The sequence below is a fragment of the Lissotriton helveticus genome, chromosome 6, assembly GCF_964261635.1.
Source record: "Lissotriton helveticus chromosome 6, aLisHel1.1, whole genome shotgun sequence".
Classification (NCBI taxonomy): domain Eukaryota; kingdom Metazoa; phylum Chordata; class Amphibia; order Caudata; family Salamandridae; genus Lissotriton; species Lissotriton helveticus.
The window spans coordinates 1,754,626,332-1,754,646,043 of NC_136067.1; positions in this window are offsets into that span (position 1 = coordinate 1,754,626,332).

The following is a 19,712-nucleotide window of genomic DNA, read 5'->3' on the forward strand; positions in this document are numbered from 1 at the left end:
GTGGTCAAGGGACCACAAAGTTCTTGGAGGATTCGGGAAGGGGGAAGTGGGACAGTCTTTTAGTCTCTGGGTCAGTACGCGGCGTACCCTATGCACAGCTCTCAATCCTCGAGCCGGGGGGTACGGGATGATGGTCGTACTGGCTGCCTCACCTCCGTCGAGTCGGCTCGGTCGTGATGGTGGTCTCGATGGTCCAGCCGGACCAGAGTACTCCTCGAGCCGCGACGAGGTCAGCAGGGCTCGATCTGGAGAGGTTCGTGAGAGCCGCGACAGCGTCAGCAGGGCTCCGATGGTCTTAGAGGTCGAGCCGCGACAGCGTCAGCAGGGCTCCGATGGTTGCAAGTTCAGCTTGAGCCGCGACAGCGTCAGCAGGGCTCCGATGGTTGCAGGTTCAGCTTGAGCCGCGACAGCGTCAGCAGGGCTCCGATGGTTGCAGGTTCAGCTTGAGCCGCGACAGCGTCAGCAGGGCTCCGATGGTTGCAAGTTCAGCTTGAGCCGCGACAGTGTCAGCAGGGCTACGATGGTTACAAGTTCAGCTTGAGCCGCGACAGCGTCAGCAGGGCTCTGATGGTTACAAGTTCAGCTTGAGCCGCGACAGCGTCAGCAGGGCTCAGAGGTTCAGGATGAGTCTTCTTAGGGTCAGCCGCGATCAGATCAGCAGGGCTTCAGGTCCAAGATACAACTGTCCGCTAGTTGTCGGGTGTCGGCTCCGATGGTCTTAGAGGTCGAGCCGCGACAGCGTCAGCAGGGCTCCGATGGTTGCAGGTTCAGCTTGAGCCGCGACAGCGTCAGCAGGGCTCCGATGGTTGCAGGTTCAGCTTGAGCCGCGACAGCGTCAGCAGGGCTCCGATGGTTGCAGGTTCAGCTTGAGCCGCGACAGCGTCAGCAGGGCTCCGATGGTTGCAAGTTCAGCTTGAGCCGCGACAGTGTCAGCAGGGCTACGATGGTTACAAGTTCAGCTTGAGCCGCGACAGCGTCAGCAGGGCTCTGATGGTTACAAGTTCAGCTTGAGCCGCGACAGCGTCAGCAGGGCTCAGAGGTTCAGGATGAGTCTTCTTAGGGTCAGCCGCGATCAGATCAGCAGGGCTTCAGGTCCAAGATACAACTGTCCGCTAGTTGTCGGGCCGCCCCAGTTATAGTCCTTCTCCTCTGTGATCTCCGGACCCTCGCAGGTGGAGGTCTCAGGCCCTGGGGGCTGGTCGTTGGCGAGGTCCGGCGGTTGGCTCTTTGATCCCTTTGAAAGATGGGTCCTGCAATTCCCAGACGCCCAGCGGGTCTGGAGCCAGCCCTCGGGGAGGCCAGAGGGGTGATCGAAACTGGCCCACAGGGGAGGGCCAAAGGTGTGACAGAAACCAGCCCCTCAGGGGAGGCCGGAGGTGCCATCGAAACTCCCTGGCTTATCTCACTCGGGAGCTGTTTACCCCCCAGCTGGGACTGGCGCGCCTTTGGAGTCTGGGTTTCGCTGGGGCCGGGGTCACGCTAGGCCCAAGGAGACAGGGATTTCGGGAAGGGAAGATGACATCCGGGCCTTGTGGGGCCTGCAAGGTTAGGCGCTCGGAGCCGGGAGTGGAGCGGGGAAGGCAGGCCTGGTCGAGGTTCCAGGGGGATCTAGGCTTAACTGGGGTAGGAGGACCAGGCTCGGGTTGCCGGCTACACTAACGGGGAGGCTGCGCAGGGGACTCGGGGTACAGGCCTACGCTCACAGGGTGTGGAGGGACAGAGGCGAACCACGCCACGAGGCCGGGTCCAACAAGCATACAATGAGCCTCCGGTCTTGCCATAAAATGTAGATTTTCCTAATAAGTTATGACAGAAAGTCTTAATTTTAAGACACGGAGGCGAGTATTATCCCACCACAACACTTCTAATTTGTGTTTATTCCCTCCCTGCAGGAACTCCAGCTTTGCCACCAGCTTCCTCATGATTCTCTCCAGTGTCTTCGTTGGGATGGTGTTCCGTTTGGTGACGTTCCCTCTGGTTCTGCGGATCCTGATGTTCCTATCATTTCCAGGATCGCCTTGACGAACTTCGCTCAAGATTTGTTTACTTGGACTTTGACTTTATGCATTGTTTTTGCTATTGTTCCCCTCTTCTTAACATGCTCACTGAAGAAAAGAGGGCTGTTCGCAGTCTGACCCTACGTTATCTCCTAAGATGAGAATTCGTTGGTTGTTATAGTTCATGTTTTTTGTTTCCGATTGGCCAATTCTTTGCTTGGCCTGTTGGGAACTGTAGTTCTGTATGTGTTTATCTTGGCTGCTATTTATAAAAGCAAAATAAGAAAAGCATAATACTCGCCTCCGTGTCTTTAATAAAATGAAGACTTTCCGACATAACTTATTAGGAAAATCTACATTGTACTTTGATCTAGTCACATTGTACAAGCAATAATAAGACAAAAAATATATCAACACTTACTATTCCTAGAAGGAATTAGCTGTTAGCATTCAGATTTATTAACATTTTTTTCAATTTGTTCAACAATCCTTCCCTATTTAACGGATCTGTTTAACAACATTCTGTTGGAAGGGGTTTTGCCCCCCATGTCCTGGAATAAGGCCTCCATCACTCTGATCCTAAAGCCGGGCAAGTCAGCAACTAACTGTGGGTCATATAGGCCGATTTCAATTCTTAATACGGATTATAAGATCTTTGCATCTGTGTTGGCAAATAGACTCGGAGCGGTGGCAAATAACATCTTGCATTTGAACCAGAAGGGATTTGTAAAGGACCGGCAGCTATATGAGCTGACCTACGACCTCATTGGCGCAATAGACATGGCTACGACCACATCTCTTCCTCTGGCAGTCCTCACGCTTGATGCCACCAAGGCCTTCGATAGGGTAAATTGGGTGAACCTATCGGAGGTCTTGGGAAAGTTTAACCTAGGGGATAATTTTAGGCGAGCTGTAAAACTTTTATATAAAAACCCTACCGCCTCACTATTGGTTAACGGGGAACTAACAGAGCCATTTAGTATTACACGTGGAACCCGTCAAGGGTGTCCCCTTTCCCCTCTTTTGTTTGATTTATATATAGAACCATTTGCCCAATTAATTCGTGATAACCCCAACATAAAACCTTTTATTTTTGAAGGGTGGGAGCGGAAAGTCGCATTATATGCGGATGATGTTCTCATTTTCTCATCCGAGTTGAGTTCGGCGTTTCCAACAGCGATAGCCATTGCAGAAGAGTTTGGGGCAGTATCCGGCTATGAAGTCAATGCTTCTAAAACCGACATCATGGTTTGGAATCATCCTGTGCCGGTGGCAGGGGCACAGCCTAGTTCTACTCTGAGGTATCTGGGTTTAAATATCTATGCGGATATTAATAAGATCGTCCCCTTAAATTTTGCCATTGTGGCTAAGGAGTGTCGTAGGTTGATGAAAACATGGTCAGCTCTCCCTATCTTCCTGTTAGGTAGGTCTAACCTGGTTAAAATGACTATTTTACCTAAGATTATGTTCTTGTTTAACACTATCCCTCTTTTTTTTATCCTTCCATGATTGCTAAATTACGGGCTGAAATAATCACATTTATATGGAACTGTCATACACCCAGATTGGCCTGGAAGAAGATAAGACGTCGTAGAGAAAAAGGGGGCCTTGCGGCACCAGACCTGCAGTATTATGGATGGGCCTTTCAACTCTCCCATGTCAGGATGCTTTTAAAGACCTCTAGTTGCACTGGGTGTGGGAGACTATTTTCAGCTCTTCTTAAAGGGGAAAAAGTTAGGCCTGCGAATTTTTTGTTAAAGTTTGGTAATCCCAAATATTTCAAAAAAGTCAAGCTTAAGGTACTCAGGGATCTAGCTAGAACATGAAGTAATTTTAGGCGTGCACTCAGACTTGACTACTACCACAGTAGGGCTCCACTTTGGGACTCTCCGGGCTCCCCCTCTTGGCTCTTGGATAGTCTAGCTCTGCCGGTTAGAGAGGCGGGTCTTGCATCCTGGGGGGACCTATTTGACGACGGCACGTTACTTTCATGGGAGGCTTTGAGTTCAATAATAGGCACGCGTTTCTCAAGATTTAAATACCTTCAAATTCAGATCTGGGCACACGTTCAAAATCAGGGCTGGGGCAGATTTAAAATAGGTGCTGAGATCGAGCTGGTATACCATCTGATAGATAAATTACCCTTTAAGAAAGAGATCACATTTTGGTATAATCTTATGATAGAAGAGTCTGATGGTGAATTTTTGCTCCCCCACTCGCTCTGGGACACATATATCACTAATACCGATACGGAGAGCTTGTGGCTAGAATCGTTTAAAGTTCTGGTGGATATTGTGAAACCAGCATGGCTTTGTCACAACCACCTGTTTACAGTACACAGGGCATATTATTCTCCACTACGGTTATCAAAATTTCCAAATAACGCTCTGGTTGCTTGCCCCAGATGTGGTCTGGTAGCCGCATCAGATGTACATATGTTTCTCGAGTGTCCATTCCTAGCATCATATTGGAATGAGATTTGTGTCTCCCTCTCCTTAGCTGTAGGGTCTCAAGTTAGTCCCTGCCCAATGTTAGTCTTCTTTGGTATTTTCCCAGAGCTTAGTGGCATGGGCAAAAAATTGTTTTTCTATGCCTGTCTGTTGGCTAGAAGAGAAATATGTAAACGATGGAAAGATAAGACACCACCACTTCTAACAGATTGGCGTGCTTTTATGCTGCAGACTTCAAAATTAGATATGATCAGAGCTGGGAACACAAATAAGAGAAGATTTTGGCTACTACTGAATTGGTAATCATGGAATATAATAGCATGGTTTCCCCCCCCCCCCCCCCCCCCCATGTCCTATGATTACGCTGCTTGGAAGGGTCCCCTCCTTTGGTTATACATACCCTATCAGGGTGATTTCGGTTACGAATTGGGTATTATATAGCAGCATGTTAGCCTAGATGGTACCATGTGACGAATAGAGGTTGACGCTAAGCACTGTGGGGTACCCCGATAGAAATCGCTATTACCCCCCCCCCCCCCAGTATATCTGGGTCAGTGTTCCTGTCATCTCCCATATTTGTCTGTTACTATATGGTCTCCAAGGGCGAATATGAGGACACAAAAAAAAATACAAAAAAAACCAAAAAACATTTTTTTCAACGTATTTACAATTGACTCCTACGTTCTATGTTGACTCTGAAAACCATAACGACCATGACACATATATATGCTTAAATCTGCAAAGACATCCTGAGAAACATGAATTAAATTCTAATATTTTTTCTCACAAATAAATCTTAAAATCAATATGGTGAATGTACTTTAAATGAGAAATTCAGAATATTCATACATGTTGTCTGCATACTATATATAATGTGCATGCAATGCTGTTACAAAAATAGTATGGAAAAGCAATCACAGATCTCCGTAATTAAAGCCAGCATGTACACAATTTAAAATACAAACGAGAGCAATTTTTGCTGGAAAAGTAAAAGTAAAATTAATCATTACTAAAAAAAAATAGCCACACAGCTAAAATAATGAAAACAGTTAAATATTTACTTCAGTGAACAAAAAAGGACTCTCGTTTCATTAACACACTTTTCAAAATAGTATATTTAATTAAAAAAATAAATCGTACTGGATATTAGTAATGTAAAAAATGACGAAGAACTGTATACTACATACTATTGTAACAAGCCTTATCTTCTATTCAACATTTCTTCACAGACTATGGCACAAATTTAAACACCAACAATTTAGCTTCATGGTCCATTAATATTTAGCCCTTCACAAGCCTCATAGGCTACAAGTGTTACTTTGAAGGAGTGTCATCTAGAAAGGCGGTGTGTTCCGGAGTTATATTGTTTTCCTGAATTTCGTTGTAGCCACCACTAATACCTAACGGCATCAATGGCTGATAACAGTGGAGCAAGTATGTCATTTTTCTCAGAGCTGCCATCCAGGTTTAATGTGAGTTGTGAATCAGCTGCATAAGGCTCGACCACTCTGTATTATTGAGGTACAGAAGTGGGCTGAGGTTAGACTGGTTCATATGTTCTTCAAATTCACTGATCTTTTGAAACTAACATGATGTCAATAACATGTTTACTCTAATAATGTATGCTTATGTGTTATGCAACGGAGCATGGACCTCGCCTATTCTTATGTTAAATGGTTATATGCTGTATTGGTTTTTCTTAAGTCCCCCAAGTGCATATTTGTTTATTATGCAAATGCTGTACCTTTGTATGGTTTCTAATGTAAAAGTCAATAAACCGATCAAACAAACAAAAAAATGAGGTACAGAAATGGGAGACATCATCGACCCCGGGGAACTCCACAGCCACTTCTGTTAGAATGAATGTATGCACCCAAACACTGATCACTAGGAATGAGGTATATCAGGCAAGAGCAGTATCAGTCACCCCAACCACCTACTTGAGTATTGTGATGAGGGCAGGGTGATCGACCTTATCAAATGCAGTGTAGAGAAAAAGGACAAGCATTGCCATGTACTTTGATAAGCTGATTACGAATATTTTTCAATAATCAGAAGGAGGCTGATCTCTCACCCATGATAGAGATGTAATCCAGACCGAACTGGATCAAGAAGACCGGGTTAATCAAGGCAGTTCTGGAGTTCTTTACAGGCGACCTACCTACGATGGGTAGATAGCTGCTATGCTTGCTTGTCTTTAAACTGGAATCTTTAAGAGAAGTGTAATGTTGATTTTTTCATGATTCAGGAAAATCTCTAACTCTTAAGGAAGCCCTCACAATGCAGCTCAGGTTTTGGGCAAATTACTGCTGAAATTTGGAGCAAACCTGCATAGCATGCCAGAGTAGTAAGCATATATTTTATGTCAAAGGCCCGGAGGCCAACATTATGCATACCCTTTTATTACCGCCCAAACACAGCAGCAACAATATCTTAGAATTAGAATATAACCAAAATTCCAGAACTTTAGAACATGTATAAGTCCCTATGACCAGCAGCCATCTTCCTCTTTTGTTGCTGCTCGAACATAAGATAAGTACTCTGTTCAAGTTCTTGAATTATTTTGATAAGTTTGTTTAATTAGCCTTAAATTAAGAATGAGTATGACTGAGTAAAAGAGTTTAAGATGATATTTAAAGTCTTTCGTTTGAAATTCGATGAAGACTTTATAAACGAATGAGTGAAATTAATTAGATACTGGTAAATTGAGGTATAGGAGCATAATATCGTTTAAACGTATGTATTTTAATAATGGAGTATGTGTTAAAAATAATATTTCGGATTACCGTCGTATTTTTCCATTGACAGTTGATGAGCGTGTGGTCTCGAGCACTCGCTGTGCGCGTCGGTTTCTGTGGTTGATTCCAAGTGCGAGAACAAGCGCGAGAGCGAAGGCAGAATGTTACTCGATGTGAGAGATCTCGAGCTCAGAGATTAAGAGGAAAGGTGTTGTGAACCAGAGGGGCCACCGTACGTGCGTAACGCGCGGCGGCCATTTTAGGTGTTTGGGAAGCGTCTAGATTTTAAGATTGAACGTGACCAGCCATATTTAGGGGTTTGTTTTCATTGTCAACTGATCGTCAGTTTCAGTCAGAGTTCGTGAGTTCAGGAGAGGTGCCGGTTTGTTGTGGTTTTAGAGAAGGAAAGCGATTTTATGTGGAGAATATTTCGAAGTTGTATTTAAGGAGTTTGATATTCTTGTAGTGATTATTTAAAGAGGATATTTATTTAGAAGAAAGTTAAGATGGAGAAAGAGGATTTATGTTTGGAAGATAGAATGAAGGGATTTATGGAAAAAATGTTTGGAGAATTTAGTGCCTCTATGGAAAAGAAAATAGAGAGCACAATAGCAAAAAGAGTAAAAGAAGGTGAGAATAAACAGAGATCTGGTGAAGAAGATGGTTTCTTTACAACTGAGGAAATTGAGGAAATGGCAGGTACTTCCTCTGGAGGAACTAAAAGGAAGGAAAAGAGAAAGAATGTGGGTAAAGGAAAACCATCAAAAGAAAAGGAAAATAGAGTGCAGAAAGAGAAAGCTATAAAGGCAAAAGTGGGTGCTATAAAGGCACAGAAGAAAGGACATATTACTGTGGCATGTGATGGCAGTTCGACTAGTAGGGATGTGGAAATTACGTGCAGCTCTAGTTTGGATGATTCTGATGTGGAAGAGATTAAGGTTAAGAGAAGGAAGGTGGATGAGGAAATTAAATTAGAGTTTGAGGAATTTGTTGATCCACAAGGAGATCAAATGTTTGATCCATTATTGATACAACATCCACTATCCCCGCAATGGTCCCCTGTTGAACATGTTGCCAAGTACATAAAACATTGGATCAGAAGGGAGATGCCGAAAGAAATAAGGACTCGGCTACGGTCGGAGTGCCCGAGGCCTACTTTGGGTAGTAAAATGGCCTTTACTCCTGAATTAGATCCAAGGATGTTAACCTTTTTGAATAACAGAGGGGGAAGAGACCCGAGAAGGGGACTAGACAAAGGACTGAAGGGATGCCAAGATAGAATGCTTGATATTCTGGGACCCTTAACAAAAATATTTGATTTGTGCGAGGAAGCACACAGTAATAATACCGGAGTTGACGTGAGCGAAATGCGTCAATGGGTTCAACGTGCAGTTTGCTTGTTGGGAAATGCAAATGCAGCACTCTGCCTGGAAAGGAGAAAAAGTATCTTGTTTAAGATAGATCCAAAGCTTGCAGATTTGGCTGGCAAGGAGTTGGGTGAACAGAGCGATGGGCTGCTGTTCGGAGATGACTTTGTGAAAGATATGGCTAAGTACGTAGGTACTTTCAATTCAATACAGAAAGCTCAAAAGGACATTAGGCGTGTTTTTGGATGGGCCGGGAGAACAAGGGGTCGGTTCCCCGGCCGAGGTAATGGAGTTACCAGAGGATTTTATAGTAGAGGTAACAGACCCTATGGTGCAAATTATGGAAATGGATTTGGATATGGAAATTCAGGAGGATATGGTTATCAGAGAACCAATCAAGGAAGTTTCTTCCCTCAAAGACAGAGAGGGAGAGGAAGAGGAGCAAGATCAGATAGGAGGCCAAGAGGAGTCTCAGGTAAGTCTCTTTCTAGACCCTTTTTTTATGGAAGTAAGGTTGGGCGGCAGACTAGCCCAATTTGTTTCCAGATGGCAAGAAATAACACAGGATCCATGGGTTTTGGAGACTGTAACTGGTTACAGGATAGACTTTATCAGTGTTCCAATACAGGAAAGGGTTCCCAAGGTGTTAAGGTTTTCGGAGGAGATGGAAAATTTGGTAACAAAGGAGGTGTTAGAGTTGGAGAGAAAAGGAGCGATAGAGGATGCAAGGGAAGTGCGAGGTTGTTTCGTAAGCAATTTGTTTCTCGTGGAGAAAAAAGACAAAAAGATGAGACCAGTAATCAATTTGAAGGAGTTGAACGATTGGGTGGTTTACAACCATTTCAAAATGGAAGGGATACATATGCTGAGAGACTTGTTGAGGAAAGGGGATTGGTTGACGAGGCTAGACTTAAAGGATGCTTATTTAACAATCCCGATGTGCAAGGAACAAAGAGATTATCTTCAGTTCCGGTGGTTAGGGAGGCGCTGGAGGTTCAAAAGTCTCCCTTTCGGTTTGACGTCAGCTCCTTGGTGTTTCACCAAAGTGATGAGACCGATTGCGGCTTGGTTGAGGTCAAGAGGGATTCGTCTGATAATATATCTAGACGATATTTTGATAATGGCGGAAGAGAGTGTGTTGGCGAAGGAACAAACGGAGTTTGCGGTGAAAGTAATAGAGGATTTGGGTTTTGTTGTGAACAAGGAGAAGTCTTGAATGGTTCCGTGTCAGGAGATGACGTTTTTAGGTTTCAAGATTCAGACCTTGGATTGTGTGTTGAAATTGCCTATGGAGAAGGTGAAAAAGATCAGGAAGGAGGTGCGGAGAGTGAAATCTGCGGATTGGATAACTTTGAGGCAGTTGGCACGTCTGTTGGGTCTTCTGTCTTCTTCGATTCAAGCTATATTCCCAGCTCCCCTAAATTATCGTGCTTTGCAGAGGTTGAAAGCACATTATTTGAGGAAAGATGTGAGGTATTCACAGAGAGTTGTGTTGAATCAGGAGTCACAGGAGGAATTGGAGTGGTGGCTGTTGAGTCTGGAGGCTTGGAACGGTCGAGCGATTTTTGGTATGATGCCGGAAGTGGAGATAGAATCGGATGCGAGTCTGTATGGTTGGGGAGCTCGGTGTGGAGAGATTTCAACAGGGGGTCTTTGGTCAAGAGAGGAAAGACATTTGCACATAAATTGTTTGGAGTTGTTGGCGGGTTCGTTCGCAATAAAGAGCTTTGTGAAGGACAAGATGAAGTGCTGTGTGCTCCTGAAGATGGACAATTTGTCTGCGGTTCAGTATGTGAACAAGATGGGCGGCCCGCGGTCGAGAGGATTGGCAGAACTAGCGAAGGAGTTTTGGAAGTTTTGTCTGGAAAGGGAGATTGTGGTGCAGGCTCAATATATACCAGGGTTGAGCAACGTAGAAGCGGACTGGTGTTCAAGATACCTGAAGGATGCGAGCAGTTGGAGGTTGAAGAGAGAGGTATTTTTAAGTCTGGAAGAGATGTGGGGGCCTTTGTATGTGGATCTGTTTGCGGACAGGTTGAATGCTCAGTTGAAGGAATTTTACAGTTGGAGACCGGATCCAGAAGCAAAGGGAGTGGATGCTTTCCTGCAGAGTTGGGAAGGGGGAAGAAGTTATGCGTTTCCCCCATTTTCAATGATTCAGAGAGTTCTGAACAAGGTCAGAAGAGAGGAGGTGGAGTTGGTTCTGATAACTCCTTTTTGGAGGACGCAAGTATGGTTCCCGGATGTAATGGATTTGTTGATGGAGGATCCAGTAATTCTGCCAGATTGCAGGGAGATTTTGGAGGATGTTCAGGGAAATTTTCACGACCTTGTGGTTTCGGGGCAGTTGAAGTTGATGGCATGGTTGATTTCAGGAGGATTTGGCAAATGCAGGGTTTATCAAAGGAGGCTGAGGAGCTTGTGTCAAAGTCATGGTCTAAGGGAACATCTAGGGTGTATGGATCAGCTTGGAGAAAGTGGAATGGTTGGTGTGTTGAGAGGGGTTTGGATCCCGTTTCGGCACCTGTGGTAGAGGTGGCGAATTATTTATCTGTTCTTTTTTGTGATGGTTTGGCGTATAATTCTGTGAATTTGAGTAGATCTGCTATTTCAGCAGGACATGTTTTGGAAGATGGAGTTCCAGTGGGACAGCATGCGTTAGTCAGGAGATTGGTTAAGAGTGTAAGGTTGGTTAATCCACCTAAGTCGAGATACGATTCTCTTTGGGATGTTTCTTTGGTGTTGAGAGAGCTTGAGAGTTGGGGTAGGAATGTTGATTTGGATCTGAAGTTTTTAACGTGGAAGATGACGATGCTTTTATGTTTGGTCTCTTTTAGGAGAGTATCTGATGTTAGAGCTTTGGATGTTAACTCGAGGTTTTATCAGCCTGAGGGAGTATGTTTTGAATTAAAGAAAAGGACTAAGACTATGTCTAGGACGATTTTTTACCCTTATTTAGAGGGTGAAAGTTCTTTGTGTGTGGTTAGATGCTTGAAGGAGTATGAGAGGAGAACATGTGCGTTTAGGAGAGGAGATTGTGAGCAATTGTTGATCTCATACGTTAAGCCGTTTAAGGCTGTGTGAACCCCTACTTTGGCAAGATGGATAAGAAATGTGATGGTCAAGTCTGGGGTGGATATTGGTGTTTTTGGCTCTCATTCAGTTAGAGGGGCTATGGCTAGTAAGGCATTCGTGAAAGGGTTTAGTTTGGGTGGCATCTTGATGGCTGCAGATTGGTCAAATGATTCTACTTCAGGAAGTTTTACTTTAAGCCTGTGGAAAATGTTTTGGATAAGGTTTTGGAGGAACTTTGAACATGCATAATGTTGGCCTCCGGGCCTTTGACATAAAATGCAGATTTTCCACAGTTTTAATGTAAAGAAAATCATGATTTTATTAAAAAAGGCACAGAGGCTAATATTATCCCTCCGCTGTGCCCGCCCTGTGATTGATTCGTTTGTTTTGTTTTAAAGGATAAAGAAGAAGATGAAGATGATGAAGATGATGAAGGAGTTCGAGATTGGAAGATAGAAGTTGAAGTTTGAGAAGATTTGGTGACGGTGGAATTTTGGAACTTTTTTATTATTTATTGTTTTTTCGCAGTCACAAAAGAGGAAGATGGCTGCTGGTCATAGGGACTTATACATGTTCTAAAGTTCTGGAATTTTGGTTATATTCTAATTCTAAGATATTGTTGCTGCTGTGTTTGGGCGGTAATAAAAGGGTATGCATAATATTAGCCTCCGTGCCTTTTTTAATAAAATCATGATTTTCTTTACATTAAAACTGTGGAAAATCTGCATTTCCCAGCACAAGTACTGTGATCATAATACGTTTTAGTTGACCTGTGTGATAAAACCCGATCCAAGCTGAAGGCAAGATTAGTGTTTATCATTCAAGCTCCCATTTATGCCCATTTTTAAGTTCTTGAGAGGGAAATAAAGGACTCTAAGGGAACAAACCATTTGGTGTTCTATTCATTTACATAGTGTTCTCATGAACTGGTTTCTTTAGATTTGGGATTTTTCTGAATTTAAGGCGCATTGGTGTGCCTGCTCCTTTGTCTCGTTGGTTACAAAGGGGGGGATAGGCCCAAAAGACCGGAACCAAGTAGGGCCTTCTTATAGAGTTTAAAAAAGAAAAAACTTGGTATCCTTGTCACTTATACAATACTTTTGAAGCAACCACACTATATTCTTTCGGTGATTGGGTTATTTATTCACCCTATTTTTCACAAACTCTCGTTTTTTGGAAGGACTTTAACCTTCACACAGAAAACTTAAATATCATACATATATTACATATATTTACATTATTCACAATTTACACTACAATATACAAGACCAACATTTGATCACAACATATACAATGCTTGTTACAAGACTTTATACCACCAAGACTACATCAAAACAAACCAATGTGTAACAAATAATCAAGTATTAGCTCAATCTAGATGTAATTAAGCGTTTTATAACATTCAAATTTCTTCCTTTTCAAAGAATCAATTATATTCCTTTTTTTTAATCCCTTTTCCCGTTCAGCTTAATTAATAGCAATTGCTATTCATTTTTCCACAGCCAAAAATGTGTTTAGTTAAAGGTCTCCCTGGAGGGAGAAAGCAGGTACCCTAGAGGATTTAAGCTGTTAACTGTTTAAGCTACCCAATGGGACCTACATTTTGGGAAGTTCTTGGTAACTGTATATAAAGGCAGTAGGTCATATTTTTGTTAATGAAAAACTGTGTAAAAGTCACATTGGCTAGGCGTGGCTTAGTTATAGCAAATGGCAAATATTTTAATTTAGTGTGCTAAACCCAGCAGGCTTCTGGCATTGCTTTCACATGCATTGTAATATTGTAATTCTGAATACCCTTGCAAAGTCAGTGGGCCTGCCTTTTTAAAAGTGAACAGCCTTCTATGTTTTGCTTCAGGCATATGTAGATGTTGTTGCAGTTTTGAGGGCTATGGACTGCTAGTACATGAGTGGTTCAAGCATTGTGTCTAGTTCAGAGTTAGTGCCTACTCTGATGTTCTCGGTTATGTGGTGAGGGCTCTTTATAAGGGGTTCTGTGAAAGTGGTTTATTAGCTTGGGTGGGTTGTTGTCCACCACAAGTGATAAAGTCATTCTCTTCTTAGGTCCAATCAAAGGTTCAGTAATTTAAACCTGAGCTCAATCCCTTGTAGCAATGGCACAGAGCATACAGGCTAAACTTAACAAAAATGTGTAAAGCATTTAGAAGTCCCAAAATAGGTACAACTCTTTGGAATGGCTTCTTTCCCCGGGTTCCCACTTACCTGCTTTTCAGTAGTTTTCAGACGTTTGGTGCCCTAAGGAGATTTCTATTTGAGACCTATTGCTCTTCTCCTTTTTCTGGTGCGGGCCTGGCCCCGTCGTGTGAGTATCGCCCCTGGGATCCTCTGGGCAACCTAGTACATACCCACTCATCAGCTGCCTTTCCAAGCTTCTTGGGATCAGCTTGGAGTCTACTAGATGTTGGGTTAACTCTGAAGAACAATTACTAAAGATGTGCCCTGTCAAAATCAATGTTTATGGCCCATTATGAGTATCCACTGCATTCCCATTCACCCAGCCCTCTTTAGCATTCTACAAAATCTACCCAGGACTATCATGTTTCTTTGTGTTTGTCTTTATTTATTTATTTGTTTTTGTTTGACAGAGTTTTATATAGCGCGATCTTGACCCAAAGGTATCAGGTTATCAGGTATCAGAGCGCTTTTCATAGCACCAGTTTCGTTACATGAGGACACATGTTCCAGTAGTCTTTAGCTGAAAGACCAAACTTCAACACTAGGGCCTCTTTTATGTGCATGTAGGAGTCAGTTACCCCCTTCTTCTAGAGTCAGGGGTGTATCCCGCCCTAGTGCATGTACTAACTCCCGCAATAATGCTCCACAGTGCTGCTTGTCTTTCATGTGCATTTTCTCTTTTCTTTTCATAGGACGGGACCGATTTGTCAATGTCATCCCCCAGCACAAAGCTAGGTACACTACTTTTGGCAAGTGTGTGACCCAACTTTAGACACCTTAACATTGCTGCCACCATCTTCATTGGACCACAGAAGTCCCAAGCTGACTTTCTTCTCTTCCAATGCCAGTCTCTGTTTTCCTAGTGTTAGCTTATTTTCCTCCAGCATGATGGATGCCAATTAGACCTGCAGCTTCCTTGCTGGCTGCTTGTCACTGAACTTTATCTGGTGAATCGCCAACTCAGAAGGCTTAATGATGACAGAGCCTGGGTCAATCTGAGCCTTGGAAGGTGCATCAAACAATCCAGTTTGGGACGGATTGTTCCCTTGTCCCTTTTTTTTCTTGGAATTTTCTCAATCTCTTCACTCTCAGAGGGGATCTGTGCTTGGTGGGCCTCTTCCACGCCCTGAGGGCCATTTTGTAGCCTGTCTTCCCGGCATTTATGTCAACTTTTTGCTTACCTTCTCTGCATAGGGCTTTAATCCTCACTACTGTAAGACTACATAGGGTAGGCAGATCCAACCTCAGGTTCCTTTAGACGTAATGCACAAAAATGTAACCAAACCTGTTTTTTTGTTTAAGTGACCCAATCCAATACATGTTGTTAATGAAAAATCATACTTCCATTTTTTCTGTCAAATGTAGGGATTTTTTAATTCAAGCTTTTATAAGTATATACTAAATACAAGTTCTAAATGCCACTACCGAACACCAATATGAAAAAGTGGTTTATTAGTTTGTGTGAATATGTGCCCATCACAAGTAATAAATTCACTCTCTTGTTAGGTCAGTCAAAGTTTCAGAATGTAAACTTGAGCTTAATCCCTGGTAGCTATGGCACAGAACAGATAGGCCTAATGCAACGAAAATGTGTAAAGCATTTAGAAGTACTAAAACAATTAAAAAGTCAAAAACACAACAGACTAAAAATCCCACTCAAATTTACAAAAATAGAGTAAAAGGTATTGAGCAAATGACACCAATACAACAAAAACCCAATAAGAAAAAGAGTAGATATGATTTAAAAAAAAAAATTTAAATGGAAAAAGGACCAAGAAACAGTAAATCGCCAATGATAATTAATGGTTGTGGTAGATCGGGACAAAACTGCAATTTCAGGCTGGCCGTGATAGAGCCTAGGTTGCATACCTCCAGTGGATTGGTCCTGGTGACAGTCTGGAAAACAAAAAGCTTGAAAAGATTTTCAAGTCATACTTTCCTGAAGGAACAGTTTTCAAAAGTTTAGAAACTTTCTTCTGGTGCCGACTCAATGACAGGAGTACACTTCTATGGCACCCAGAACCTCAGATGAGCATACTTAGAGACTCTGAGGCTATCAGGCAGATGCCAATAGCAAACTTTCAGTCCAGGTCTGGTTGCCACTGGTCCGCTGGGTATTTTAGGACAAAAGTTCTCTTGGAGCTTTTTGTGTCACTGGAGCCACCCAAGACGTCAGTCCTTGAAGTGGACGCTTGAAGTCAACTTCTTTGTCCTGGGTACAACATGGAACAGGTCTAGTCCTTCAGGCGTCATCCCAGGTCACAGACAGGAGCTCCCATCCTCTTCTATTCTTCTGCAGATCCCAAAAATGTTCTGATGGGATGCTTTTAGGTGCCACATTTATGCCTGGCACTAGTTACTGGGTGAAGATGACTCCTGGGCACTACCTAACCAATGGGGTCAAAGTTACCAAGGGCAACCCTACCCACATTTTTCTGTAATTCTTACTTGCCTTACTAGAAACAGGCCTGCAATGCCTTGGGCCAGGGCATTTTCAAGATAGCCAAAATATTTGGCCACTCTGAACTATAAGGGTTGTGGGTCTTCAGGGGAGAGCACTATTGTAATCACCAGTGTTCCCCCACATCTAACACTACTAACATTCCTAAACCCCTAGCTAGTTCTGGGATATATCTTTTGTAATTCACTGGCATTGACTTTGCCTATAAAGCAGACTAACATTGATCAACAAGAGGACAACATTGTAGCATGGCTATCAGATGCAAGTAGTATACATGCTCCTCTTCGAAAAGTCAGGCTTACCAAGCACCATGCGCCCGGAAATGATTCTCCGATGATCTTAAACTTGCTAAATTAGCCTTTCGCCAGACTGAACATAACTTGGCAAAGTAATTATTCACCAGAAGAAAGGGAAGTCTACTAGACCCAGCTTAAATAATATAAAAATTCTATTCTACATCTTAAGCTGTCTTTTTTTCTGGAAAATTTAGAAATCGACGTACAAATTTAAAGATATATTTGAAATTGTGTATGAGTTATCAACCCCTAATAGAGTGACGGTAAAAGTACCTCCAACTCAATCTTTTTGTGAAGCCTTCCATTCTTTGTCGGAAAAAATGAAAGTAATTAAAGACAGCATGCCTTCAAGCTCCACTTCTTGGAATTTACCTATTATTGATAGGAACCCTAAACCACTTGCCGACTTGCCTATCATCATTAAGGCACATTTTATTGACCTTTTGGCTAAAGTATAATCAGCCACTTCCTCCGATATCTGTCCTCCACAAATGCTAAAAGAAGTATTTTCTCTGTTTCCTGACCTTGTTTTATCCTTACTTAATGACTCCCTAATTCAAGGTATAGTTCCTAGTTCCTTCAAGGAAGCAATAGGTCTCATTATTAAAACAACTGTGCTGATCCACACATTCTGAATAATTACCACGCCATTTCATTGCTTTCTTACTTGGCTAAAGTTTTGGAAGCACATGTTGCCAACTGTCTTTGCTCCTTTCTTGAGGAAAGTAATTTTCTCGATTCCCATCAAGCAGGCTGTTGCCCGGCCCATTCAACCGAAGCAGTGATCCTGTCTGTGTTGGATGACATGAGGAACAAGCCCGATAAAGGTACCACACGGGTGCTGGTGCTCCTCTACCTCTCTGTGGTGTTCAACACAGTTGACCATGTGCTTTTGGTGGACTGTCTTGGAGCCTCAAGTATACAGGGAACAGCACTTGGATGGTTTGCCTCTTTTTAAAAGACTGTTCTCAGTCAGTCAGTTTGTCTCCCTTTGGTACTCCTAAGGTCCAACTGACCAGTGGTGTGCCTCAGGGGTCATCTTTGTCCCCTCATCTTTTTAGCCTGTATATACATCCCCTAGTGCTTACTCAGAGGAAATTGAAGGTAAGAATTTTCAATTATGTAGATGATATGCAAGTTCTTTTTCCTATAGAAAATTCACCAGACTCTAAAATGTACTTCCAAAATACAATGCTATTCATCCATGACTGGATGAATAACAATCAACTTAAATTAAACTCCAATAAAACGGAGATAATCTTGGCTGGAGGCACACATGACTTATGGAACTCCAATTTTTGTCTAGCTGAAATGGGCACCCCCCTCAGCCATAAAACTCAGTTAAGAGTCTTGGAGTTCTTGTTGACAAAAAACTTTTTATGAAGGCTCAAGTAGGGGCAGTAGTTTCAGCCTGCTTTCTTCCACTCCGGAAGACTAGAAAAATTGGTAGATTTCTCACACTCGAAGCTCTCATTCAGGTTGTCTTCGCTTTAGTCATGTCACGAATAGACCATGCGAGTTCACTCTACCTTGGTCTCCCTAAATACCTAATCAAGAGATTACAACTGGTATAAAATCAGGCATACAGGTGAATTTAACAACAGCCTAGGAGGCGCCACAAGCGCCCCCCCCCCAGGAAACTACATAGCCTGCTGGTGAAACAGCGTGCAACAGTTAAGACTGAGTGCATAATCTTAAAATCCCTTCATGGCAACAGCCCTGAATTTATCTCCTCCCAAATTCAAAAGTACTCTCTCGTAACTTGAGGTCATCCCATCTTAACCTTCTGGTTATTCCCCCTTTTAAGAAGAAGACAGAAGGAGGCTCTAATGTTCTGTCTTAACTGAATGGGTTCTGGAATTCTCTACCACCTACCATCAGAACGACTGCCTGTTATTTCAGATTTGGACAACTCTGAAAACATGGCTTTTTACACAAGCATACAAATGAGATACTGAGTTGCAGGTTATGTTCCTATACTCAGCTCCAAGAAACGAGCTGATGAGCGTGCGCTATATAAATAACTTTAACATAACATATAATACAATGAATCTGAAGCAAGTCCTGTCCCAATAACAAACCCAAAAACTCAAAAACAGATGTGTGGTAGGCTAAAGGCAGAATTCTTAAGCAAACAGACAAGCGATACACATGAATTGTCCTTTGCACATGCTTCATACAGACCTGCCATGCAGAATGTGACAATATTCTGTCAACAGAATGCCCATAGCTACCACCCTACATATTCTGATGAGTTCAGAGGAGTCTTCTCTGCCCATTTTGGCCAGCCTATTTATTGTGTGTTCCTGGGAGGAATGTCACACCTCTTCCCAGGCTGAGAGAAGATGGGGTGTTCATGCATATTAGTCTCCAGGAACTTCAGGGTGGAAAAAGCTAACTTTCTAAAAGTTACTTTTCCTTAATATTTGTTAAAAACTGACAGCACCATTGAAATTCATTTGTTAACAACTATTGAAAATAGTGGTTTAAATAAGTGACCCATTCCTGAGATACAGTATTAGTGTTGTATTCAGTAATCTGATTTTCTACATGGGACAGTTAGGTCTGCCACAGTGAAAATTGCTATGAAGGCCTTTTCACTGTAGGTACATGGTAACATTAATTTTCAACATGTCCCACTTTTAAACACTATGCACCACATCTTGTAGGCTACAAGGTCTACATAGGGGTGCCTTACTAATAATTCAAAGGGAGATCTTTAGCTGTCAAAAAGTGTTATTTTTTACAGGTTTGCAGAAGTCAAAATACAATGGTAGAGATGAGGCAAGTTTTCCTTTATCACACTAGTGAATGGCACAGTAAGTGCTGCATACCATAAGTGAGGTTTAACTGTCCTGCCATGGATGCATTTCAGCACCATATACTGTGGCTCTATATAATAGTTAAATACGCTAATCAGGGATTAACCAATTTTTACATGCCCTAGGGGTCAGAGCACATACACTAGGCTCTAGACAGCATTTTCCCACTGTGCGGATTCTAAAAGATAGCAATAAAATTCTGCAAAAAATGGGGGTTCCCACTCAAAAAAGGGCTTTTTTCACAGATTCCAAATGGTATTTCTATCTGCTATTTTGTAAGCATGTGTAATTTAGTGCATGTTATTTAGCTGTG